This window comes from Centruroides vittatus, unplaced genomic scaffold, assembly GCF_030686945.1.
Source record: "Centruroides vittatus isolate TY-2023 unplaced genomic scaffold, ASM3068694v2 scaffold_861, whole genome shotgun sequence".
NCBI classification, from domain to species: Eukaryota; Metazoa; Arthropoda; class Arachnida; order Scorpiones; family Buthidae; genus Centruroides; species Centruroides vittatus.
In genome coordinates, this window is record NW_027122718.1 from 11,459,760 (window position 1) to 11,467,654 (window position 7,895).

Sequence of the window (7,895 nt, forward strand, 5' to 3'; positions counted from 1 at the left end):
CAAATAAACTAATATTAACCTTAGCATAATTTCCCCTTGCTTTACATAAATTCCAAAATAATCTATTATTTTTATAAAAATTTTTAACATTTTGTAACCTTTTACAAAATTCTTTCTTCTTTGCTAAACATAATTTTTTTACCAAACTTCGGTATAACACAAAAACTCTCCTCTGAGCCGGCAAACCATTTTTCTTGAACTCTAACCAAGCTCTATTTCTGGCTCTAACCATTAATCGACAATCCAAGTCAAACCAATCATTAATTCCAACCATAGTCTTTTTCCTTTGAGTCAATCCTTTCACTTTGGCAAAATCCAATATCACCTTACTTAGCTCCAACAAAGATAAATTGGGAGTCTGCTCCAAGCAACGCCACAAATCAGCGGACAACGACTCCAGCTGACCACTGTCCCAGAAAATCCTCTGGTAACAAGTACCAGAACCGCCCAAAGAATCTATGGCACGATCTTCCAAATAAAGTACTATCGGGCAGTGATCGGACCAAAAACAACTCTCTACTCTAAAACATTTAATACAGTTCCACACAGAAGGAGTAACCATTCCCAAATCAATTACTGAGGACCCTCGGTTGGAAACAAAAGTAAACTCTCCCGCTTCATCACCAGAAGCACGACCATTTAAGATTATTAGATCATTATCTGCACAATACTCAAGAACTTTCAGTCCTCTCACATTCATATTTACATCTTTGGAGGCTCTACTTCTCTTATTAACAGCAATACCACTACTATCACATATATTTGTCGAAATCACATTATCGTTCCCAGTCCGTGCATTAAAATCACCCAACCAAATCCAATTCGATTCGTCGACCTCAAACCTGGACAGTACATCAAAAATTTCTTGCCACCTTTGTTCCTGCATATAAACAAAACCAATATTAAACTCTCCTAATGGTAGCAGAATATTAATCAATACAATGTAACTATCCCTATAAATAATATTAAATTTCAAAGATGATTTAATGCAAAGCAACCAACCAGCCATAGGTCTACCCCTACTGTGAGCCCTCAAAGCATCACCAACAATACAATGATATTCTCTTAATTCCTCCCAATAGCATCTGCTCCCACCCTTAATAAACCAAGTTTCCGATAAAAAGACCACATCATACTTCAATAAATAACTCCAAAAAGACCGCGGTTTATTACCAATCCCAGCACAATTCCACGCCATAATAGAAAACACAGAAGACATTACTGGTTGCTATGAGATCGGCACCACCTTAGCTGATACTTCATCGACTTTATACCGAACTCCATCTACCAGTAACTTATCATAACTTAGCCGAACACTTCTTGCTCCTTCTTCCCTTTTTTTCTTCCCAAATACCCTTAGGTTGTATCTGATATCTCGCAAACGTTTAGAAAAATCATCATACACAGAAACATTAAGATTCCGATTCTCAAATACAGTCTTTTTAAACCTCAATTTATCACTAAAAGACCCAAATTGGCAAATCACTGGTCTGGGTTTATCTCCAACTCTCTTCCCAACCCGATACGCGTTTACAATATGCAGCGAGGATAAATTTAATGTATTAACCGCAAAAGAATTAACAGTGTCAAATATTTCCAAAGAAGTCTCCTCTTTCCTCTCTTCCAATCCGTGGATAACAACATTGTTCATCCTTCTCTGATTATCCATAACATCCAGTTCTCTCTCAAAAAAAGAAAATTTCGTGAAAATTTTATCCATATCCAACGAATGCCCAACACCAGTTACCTCCCCTCCAACCTTTGACTCAACCTCCCCCAACCTCATCTCGAAGTCAATCAACGCCTCATCTACATTCTGAAGCCACTCTGTCAGATGATCCAGTCTTCTGATAAATTCATCAACCTTACCGTTCAGCGAAACATGCAATCGCAATAAAAGCCTAACTCCCTCTGCCACATCAAAATTTGATTCCTGTAATAAATTCGCAATATCCTCTTCACCAGAAGTCTCACCCCTAAACCTAGCTGTTGATCTTTCAGGAACGGTTGGAGAAAAGGTCTTCCTCTTCCGAGCCTGGGACATAATTATAAACTAGACTTACCTAGAAAGAAAAAAAAAACAGCAATTCAAACCAATTGTTCAAAAGAAAATCGGATAGTCTCCCCTATATAAATATTATTTTGTAATTAACTGTCATCATAATTAAATCCATTTAAGTTGTTTGGTTACGATTTACTAGTAATCTATAAAATCTTTTATTTTTTAAGCTTTACTCTAGTATTTTCAGTTTTATTATTCTACTACTCTACAGTGTGGGTTGTTTAAGCCTTATTAAGCCTGAGACAGAAGAATTGGATCCAGAAACTAACAATCTGTTTTCATTTTTTAATAATTTATCATCTCTCTGAAATGCATTTTGGACCTTAAGCACCTCTTCAGTTGGAGTACATACAATTTAATTTTATATGTTAAATACTGTTATAACCTTTCTAACGTAAGGTAGCAATTGTAAAATCAGAATGAACTGCTATTTAATCAGATGCAGGTGTAATGATGATAAATAACTGGTGAATAGTAGTTATTAGTTAATTGGTATTTCATTCTCTTTTTTTATGATTTTCTCTCCTTTAATTATAGTTGGATATATCTAAGAATAATTCAAAAATTACATATTGTTATGTGTAACCAAAATATCTATTTCTGTTATATAAAATTTACATAAAGCAATAGAAACTGATTTATAAATAGATTAACAAAATACACATTACTCAAACCATTTTATTTTGAACAATTGCACTTAAAAATTAAATGTTTGGTTCAAGCTGGATCCAGAAAACTCAACTGGTATAGAGCTTGAGCCATAATCAAGATCTCTGCCCCAAATTTCTGTGCTATGTAGTAATATATGGGTAGTTTAAAAAAATTTCTTTGTCTGAGAAAGGAAAAAACATTTTGACCAATTATTTTTACTCACTTTTCAACATAGTCATTTATCAACTTAATACACCTAGACTAATGATTTTTCTAACTGCAAAAATAAGCAATATCTGAGCTGTAACATCCATATTTGAAGTCTTTGTTCAGTGAGCCATTGCTTCAGATTTGGGAAGAAGAAAAATTCATTGGGGACCAAATCTGCTGAGTACTGTGCATGTGGCAGCAATTTGAAGTGCAATTTATGAAGTTTTTTTGACTGCATTTGAAGTTTGTGCAGGTGCATTGTCATGGTGGAAAAGCACTTTTTTTCTTTACCAAATGCAGATATTTGGATGTAATAGCATTCTTCAATTGCTCTAGCAATGCTGCATAATACTCTCCATTGATGGTTTTATCTTTTTCTATATAGTCTAAGAGCACCATACCCTGAGCATCCCAAAAAAACAGTGGCCATCAACTTTCCTGCTGATGGAACACATTTCACTAACTTTAGAGCACTCCCACCCTCTTCCACTCATTGTTTGGACTTCTGCTTCATTTTTGGCATGTACTGATGAATCTGTTTTATCAGCAGTGATGAAACATTGCAGAAATTCAGTTGAATTGTGTTTAAACATGTCTAAACACTTCTGAGAAATGTTCATTTGAATACCGTGACACCCATTACACTGAGAGCTTTTCCATATGCAAATGTTCATATAAGATGTAAACATGATTTATTGGGCTCTTTGCAATATCGGTAAGCTTGCATACTTTCACTTGTCAATCATTTAATACAGAATTGTGGATTTTTGTAATGATTTACTCAGTCATTGCAATTTTTGGCATCTTGAATGTTCATCATCAAAAATGGAAGAATGATCAAGTTTAAATTCAGCAGTGCATTTCTTCACTGTAGAAAACAATGGTGAATAATCTTTTAAAGTGGAATTCAACTCCTTTTTTTATATTTGTTGGCATTAAGCCAACAGCTATAAAAAGGCATCTTGGATATAAATCTTGGAAAGGATATAAAAGGATTAAATTTTGTAAAACAAAGTATTTTATCACAGCACAAAATTCATTTTATGCATTTTGTTTTGGAAAATACCAAAACTTGTTTGCTTTGCTATACCATAACAAACAAACTACTAAATGCACACGTTTGAAATTTCACACTATGCCTTCAGATCATACATGACAAATAACCTTGCCATTTAATATTACCAGCACCATCTCTGTTAGACTGAGAACTTTTCAAACTATTCCTGTACTGTACTGTACATAGTACATATACAATACTCTATCTATTATATTTTTTGTCTCCTTTAATAAGATTTCTCCTTGATAGCCAGTTTTCCTAAGTTTTGGAAGTGGTTGTCTTAAAGAGGTTTTTCTGTAAATGGTATAAAATTAAACATTAAATTCTGTTTTTATGGAAATTGTTATATTACCCAACTTTTTAAGAAAAAATTTTTCAAATCTGATAATGTAAACATGGTAGCCCTGGAAACTCAACTCTTGATAACTCAAAATTCTGTAAAATTTGTTGTGTTGTTTAAAAACAAAATACATGCAGTCTGATTTTTACATCTATAACTTACCAGTAAAGAATAATAACTTATTTGATCCTACGGTTAACACTTGATAATAGCATCAATTCCAGTTGTTAACAAAGAATATAATCCTTTTTCCAAATGCCACTGCAAAATATCCTGATGGAAATATCACTAACTTGAAAGTAGCCACTGAACAGCCAATATATTCTATTACATTAAAATTTAGCTACAAATAGAAATAGTCACTAATGGTACGTAGTTAATGCAGTATACGAATTTACACAAATAATACCTTTGTGAAAATTCTGCTATTTACACTAGCATCATTACTGTGCTGCTGTACGTTAAATAAATTCATTAATTTAGCAGAATTTTGCTACGGTTGGCAACATGCTTGCTTCAATGAAAAGATGGTCAAATTTGACCTGCCTTTTAACACAATCTTGTTTCTCTCACTTTAGTTGTTAACACAGGAATTCATAAAACTTGTCACTTCCAGTAACTTGTCATCATCTCAGTTCATATTAAGGCCACTTTGCAGGATTCTACTGTACAAGTAATATTATGTATAAAGAGGAAATTGTCATGTGAACCACAAATTAAAATTTCTTCAAATTCATTTAAATATTATAGCTTGTGTCTGATAGTAATTTTAAATTATAAAGATTAATATTTAGGTAAATAATCTTATTACAATGAGTTTCCACTGTTTCTCTATTATTTGTGTTAATATATAATTTTTTTTGTCTAGGTAAACATCCATCTTAAGAAATGAAAATGTGATGAATATTAAAGATCAGCATGCATAAAACAGTTGATTATCAGAAGTATTATATAAACATTGTACAGTTTTAAAATATGTTGTTGAAAGTTAGTAGACTTATATACAAAAAAAATTCAATTTTGTTAATAAAATTCATGTTGCAAAGATGGAGTGCTTTGTTTGACTCCAGTACATAATGTGACATCTTTTGTGCATATATCTTACAAAATGCAATTACTATAAAATGATTATATAAATAATTTTATAAATTGAAATTTATTAAATAAAAATAGATAATTTTAAAGAAAATTTTGAAACTAAACTGTGCACTTCAAAAGGCTAACTTGACTGACAAAATTAAAATTTTAGGTTATAAATTTGCACACCGAAATCATTTTGATAAATTTTTTTTAAATCAGATTTTTAAGAATTTTAAATGATAACAAAGTTATTTTAAATTCTGCATTAAAAATTTTTAGTTTTTACTGTTAATTTTAAAATATTTTAGTTTTTAAATTAAATGTAAATGTAAAAAACAAATAAGCAGTTAATAATTAAATATTTATTTTTTGCCATTTTTTATTTTAGTGTTAAAATTATAAACTTGACTTTTTACAGTATTTTATTTGTTTTTTTTTCCAAAAATTTGTAAAAAATTTGTTATATAATTGCAATTTCTAGCTTGTCAATACTTAAAATATATTTTTGTGATTTAAATTTAATCACAAAAATATTTAAGTAATGACAATCTAAAAGAAAAATAGCATAAAATGATGCAGTACTTTTATAATTTTTTAAAAATACAACAGTTTTGTATATGTTTAGACAATAAATTCTTTAATTTATGAATATACAATTCATTTAAATCCAAAAATTTAGATTGATGTTTTCTTCTAGACATCTCTAAATTAATAAACAAAACTAATTATAATGAATTATTAAAATATTTAACAAAACAAAATCATCTACATCTAGACTAAAATTTTTGAAGGAAATACGATTTGTGATCTTTTCAAAGACCAAATCAGAAAAGTTGGTTATAAATTTTACTTAAATTATGAAATTCAAAATTACTCATATTAATCATATTATGAATTTAATTAAAATAAAAATTCCTTTAATATTTCTATTGTAATTTTAAACAAAAAGTATATTGTTGAAAATAACAGTAGTAGTAATTGAAGAAATGTTTAAAGTAAATAACTTTTTTACATTTGAGCATCTTCATTAATGCAATCAAATAAAGTAGTTCTGTTATCATAAAAACAATGACATCCACAGCATATCGAAGAAAATTACTTTAAAGATAGCATGCTTTCTCAAAAACAGAAAATTATCAATAATATTTCGTTGTCTACGTGTTGTTAGATAGCTTCTTCTTTCAAAGTTTTTGAGATGTTTCTTCAGCTTTTACATTTCAAGGACTATCATTATCTTCAATAAATAAGAGATTTAGTTTCAAAAAAATATATTAATAGGATAAGAAATGTTTTAATGGAGCATAAAAAAGAAATAATTTTCTTCAGTGTGCTGCTAAACCTTACTATTTCTTTGACAATAGAGTTAATTCGTTTCTAATTTTTTATCTTAAAAAAGTATTGGTTTTATTTGAATAGTAGCTATATTTACTAGTCAAGGCTTTCTGAAAACTTAGAGAGGTAAACTACAGTAAGTAGGTACTATATTTAACAAACTTTAATAGAAAATGAACTATGTAAACTGCACTGTAGGTGTATTATTTTCATATTGCCGGTATATTGAAAGTAATGCATACTATAAAGAAACTGGTTATAATTTTAAGTACGATTTCTATCAAAAATGAAACTCATAAATATTTTAAATATCTGGTTGTTGTTCATTTATAATAAGGTATGTAAAAAGAAAATAACTGTTTTCAAATATAACTGTAAAGAAAATATGCAGTTTAGAATAGTAAACATAGCTATTATTCTAATAAAACTGAACTTTATGTATTCAAATATAAGTTCAGTTTTATTAAATATAACAACAGAAATATAATAGTAGTAAAAGCCTTCTCATTGAGTAACTATATATTGACTGCTATATACTTACATAAATATTCATAATAGCTAAAATGAACATAAAATAAGGAAGGTTTTTTTTTCTAGTCAATAAAATGGCTCTGTAGTAGTTTCTTGTTTAGATCATAAAAAAATACTTCATTTTTTAAAAGAGAAGTATTATTAAATAAATGTAATTTCTCAAATTCTTATGTAGAAACTGTGTTGAAGAAATTTTCCATCAATTTCACAATTTACCATTAAAATCAAAAGTTGAAATTACAAATGATTTGTTAATAAAATTGATTTGTCAGTTAATTGAAATTAGTACAAAATTAAAAATTACTTAGATAATGAAAAAAATTATATATATAAATGAAGTTTTTTGTTTTATACTTTAATTAAAATATTTGCTGTTTATAATTCAAATGTAATAATAAAAATTAATAGAAAATTCTAAATAAAATTTTTAAGGAAAGAATAAACCAAATTTTGTTATGCACTATATAATTAACTACAATTTATTAATTAATGAAATTTGTATCCATATTACTGACTATAATATAAATAGTCGTGAAGATCAGATTTTGCAATTTTTTAAAATCTATAGTTACTATTTTTTTAATATGAAAAAAAAAAGCGGATATGTAATAAGAATATTCTCAAAATTTAGA

General features: G+C 28.8%; 1 protein-coding gene across 2 annotated transcripts in view; it reads left to right on the plus strand.

Moving 5' to 3' along the window:
• The window catches only part of LOC136990224 (uncharacterized), a 73,096-nt gene extending 67,725 nt beyond the window's left edge, over window positions 1–5,371 (plus strand). For both annotated transcript variants that reach the window (XM_067288605.1, XM_067288606.1), the window contains exon 13: window positions 5,189–5,371. The gene's annotated coding sequence lies outside the window, so the exon portion shown is untranslated. The remainder of the gene's footprint in view (window positions 1–5,188) is intronic.
• Window positions 5,372–7,895: the final 2,524 nt, after the last annotated feature.